At 44.8% G+C, this 3,918-nt stretch overlaps 1 long non-coding RNA gene across 1 annotated transcript in view; it reads left to right on the forward strand.

Annotated features, from left to right (window-relative positions):
• The first annotated feature begins 1,048 nt into the window (after positions 1 to 1,048).
• LOC108303175 overlaps positions 1,049 to 3,918 on the forward strand; it is a 49,510-nt gene continuing 46,640 nt past the window's right edge. The window contains exon 1 of the long non-coding RNA XR_001824724.2: positions 1,049 to 1,249. This is a non-coding gene — a long non-coding RNA (uncharacterized LOC108303175). The remainder of the gene's footprint in view (positions 1,250 to 3,918) is intronic.

Raw genomic sequence — 3,918 nt, forward strand, 5'->3', positions numbered from 1 at the left:
GCCTGGGCCTCTTTTCCTTTTCTTTGTACTGATTTTATTAGTTCATCTATATTTTTCTGTATGATAAAAATTATGGTAAGCCACCTCAAATTCAGCTTACAGAGAAGCGAGGCATTCGTATATATATACATATTTTTTTTTCTTTTTTTTTTTTTTAAGACTCTCAATTTATGGCCCAGAATGGAGTGCAGTGGTGCGATCTCCGCTCACTGCAACCTCCGCCTCCCGGGTTCAAGTGATTCTCGTGCCTCAGCCTCCCAAGTAGCTGGGATTACAGGCACTCACCACCATGCCTGGCTAATTTTTTATTTCATTTTTTTAGTAGAGGCGGGGGTTTCACCATGTAGCTCAGGCTAGTCTCGAACTCCTGACCTCAAGTGATCCACCTGCCTCAGCCTACGAAAGTGTGGGGATTGCAGGCATGAGCCACTGCGCCTGGCCCATAAATCATTTTTTAAAAAATATTTTTTAAATTTAAAACATAGTTTTGCACATTAAGAAAAGAAAGATTTGCACAGGTTGAACACAAAGTGCCTGGAGGTGATGGTGGAAAGATCAGGTCACAGGAGGTTGGCTCAGTAGCCCCAAGCATTGGCCAGGGGTGATTTGGATTGTGTCAGAAATATCAAGTGATAACGACGAAAAAGGGAAAAAGGATGGCAACCAATTGCCATCCCAGAAGGAGGGGCTGAGGGTTCACCCAGCCACCCACAGTGGGATCCTTTCTAAGTGATCCTGGCAACGGCTCCCCTAAGTCCCTCCCACCCAGTCCCGCCCCTCACCCCAGGCCCTGCCCTTCACGTGCACCATAATGCACCGCCTAAGTCTCTGCCAGCCAATCCGGCCTCCTTGGCCGTTGTGAGCTCAGCTCCCTCCTTCTGTGCACCTGCGCGCCTTGCCCGCTCCGCCCACCTCATTGCAGGGCAGTCGGGATGCGCTTGTGGGGGTGGGGTCCGGAGCAAGCGACCCAGCCAATGGGGCGCGGCGGCTGGGTTGGGCGACTGGCAGCAGCGACTGAGGTGAAAGCCCAAGTAGGCGGTGTCTGTGGAGGGGTAAGATGGCGGCGCCCGTCCTCCTGAGAGTGTAGGCGCCGTGGTAGGAGCGGGTGGCCTGGTACCCTGTGTGCGCAGCGGGGATCTTGCCCTCCATCTATGCCTACCACGTGGAGTGGGAGTAGGAGCGAGACCGAGCACTGGGCACTCTGCGACCTGGGGCCCTGGGTGAGGTACTTCGCAGTCCTTGTTTCCAGGTAACCACTGGGGAGTTGGCCGGGAGCGGCAGCGCGGGGGGCAATGGTGGAGGCTGGGGGTGGGGAGCTGGCGGCGGGAGTTCAGTCCTGGGCCGCCAGGGACCTGGCCTCGGGGAACGGATGGACGGAGTGGGGCCGGGCTAGGCTGTTCTGCTCCAGGGGCGGCCCGAGCCCAGGCCACGTAGCGGAGGTGGTGGGGTCGCGAGGCCGCCAGGAAGGGATGAGGTGACAGAGTGCAGCCGGGAGGCCGGGGCAGTCGGGTGAGGTCGGGCAGGCGGGGGCTGCGCTGGGCTGGAGTGCAAGGGTTGAGGAGGGTGGGTGCCAGCCTGACAGGTTTCCTGGTTCTCGGGAGGCTGGCCGGGGCGTGGGACCCTGTCCGCAGCACCCGCGAGGCCAGCAGCCACCTTTTGTCTTCCTCATCGCTGCAGCCGAAGCTTTGGGGCTGGCGCGGACTTGGGGGTTGTATTTCCCATTGTCTTCCTGGTTCTAGGACAGGTGTTCCATGGTCAGACCTTTTTGTACTCCAGTGCTAGTAAGAATTTGCAGACTTACTGGGATGGTGACATTTATGGGTAAACACGAGTTTGACCCTACCCTGGAAGAGATACTGGCATTTAACATATCTGGTTTCTTGGATTTCCCCTCGTATATTTCAGTGTGGCAGGAGGGGGAAATAGTCTGAGTTAAAGCTTCATCGGAGTAAAGGACAAGTATGTTATGTGTATGGCGGTGTTTTAGGCATTGGGATGACTTTTAAAATTGTTGCTTATTAGTATAATAGGATGCTCACAGCAGATTAAAAACACACGCTTTGCTAAACGAGCGATTGGATTGTGTTACTGATCATTTTTATTATTATTTTTTAATGTTGTAATTGGTCTGTTAGTTTTAACGCATTAAATTTTCCTAGGCAAGTTACTTTGAAAAAGGGAGGAATTTACATTTTAAAGATTGCTGCTGTTTCTTTTTTAAAGGGGGGGTATTAAAAACTTAACAGTGGTTGAAGGAATGATTTCAGAATTGATAGGTTATGATTTTAATAGAGACTATGTTTAATATTTAGATGTTTGTTAACAGTTACATTTGAGCAATTTCCTCCCCTCCTGTTGATTGGTAAATTGGTATGTAGACAGAAACGTATAGCTCACTAGTTTATTTCGACTCACATATTGTTGATTACATCAACAAGGTAGCACTGGAGTTTGTCTTGTTATTGGTTTGAGACTTCAGGGTCCAGATCTTTCCACTTAGCCTTCTTATGGACCAGATACTCTATCTCATTTGCTCTTAAACCAAAACCCTGTAGCTTTTTACAGGGGAAATAATGATCACATGGCCAAATGAAACGTTTTGAAAATTCATTTAAAATGTAGGTATTAGTTTACAGGAGTAGGTGTTAGTTTACAGGGGAAAATACATAGATGTGACAAAAAGCTCACATTTGTTGTTGGTGGTTATTCTGAACCAAGGTAATAGGCTGATTAGACCCTCAGATACCCTTTGAGAAACACTGAGTGTCTTTTATGCAAAATTTTTATGTTATTTCCACTTTGGGAAAGGACTTTTAAACTCATAATACCTTCCACCTAAAGTTAGTTGACTGAATAAATATGTAAGGAAAACATTATGCAGCAGCACATTTCAAGCATTTAAGAAACAAGAACTAAAAATAACTTTTGATCCTAGGTTAATATGGAATTTAAGCAGAATTATTACAAATTTTAGATTTTTTTTTTGAAACAAGTAGTCTAAAATAAATAGACCCTTTAACATTGGGGCATGGAAGGAGTACTTTATGCTTAAGTTCTTAAAATTGACTTTTTTTAAAAAAGAGTTTTTAACCATTTGATAAGCATACACTCTAAATATTCTCACAATTATATGTCCTTTAAGAGCTGTGTGTGCATCATGAAACATCAAGAAGTATATTAAAAGTATATATAAGTACTTTTAAGACTAAAGGTAACTGGATCTCTATAGTTTAAATTTGAATTTAGTATGTTGTAACTGAAAGTGTTGTTTCGGTGTGTAGCTGTGGACATAAAACAGTTTAGATGCTTGTTAAGGATAGGTAAAATAAGATATGCTAATAAGAGTAACTTGCCATCTATACAGTGAAATTATTTTAAGAAATTTGTTCAGTTTGATCAGCCTGTTTATAAACTACTTGCAAAAATCAAGTAGTTTATGAACTACTCATTTAATAAATGAATTTACGGTCAATTTATTTTGGAAATAGTTTATAACAGGCTGATCAAAATCACATATGTATATATACATATATAATCACATATATATACATATATAGACTAATTTTCTTTTGGAAGTAGGTAGACAAAACATTGAAAGTTTTTATTTTGTCAAGCTGAAAGAGACTTCAAATGAAAGCTGGTGGTTGGACACCTCAAGTTAGTTTCTTCTGAGTAGTGATTGCCATGTAGCAGTACTACTCAAAGATATGACTCTTAGGAAAAGAGAGTTTGAGCCCAGGCTGGGTGTGGTGGCTTACACCTGTAATACCAGTGCTTTGGGAGGCTGAGGCAGGGGGATCACCTGAGGTCAGGAGTTGGAGGCCAGCTTGACCAACATGGAGAAACCCCGTCTCTACTAAAAATACAAAATTAGGTGGGTGGGCGTGGTGGTGCACACCTGTAATCCCAGCTACTCGG

Source organism: Cebus imitator, unplaced genomic scaffold, assembly GCF_001604975.1.
Source record: "Cebus imitator isolate Cc_AM_T3 unplaced genomic scaffold, Cebus_imitator-1.0 Scaffold45, whole genome shotgun sequence".
In the NCBI taxonomy this organism is placed as follows: Eukaryota; Metazoa; Chordata; class Mammalia; order Primates; family Cebidae; genus Cebus; species Cebus imitator.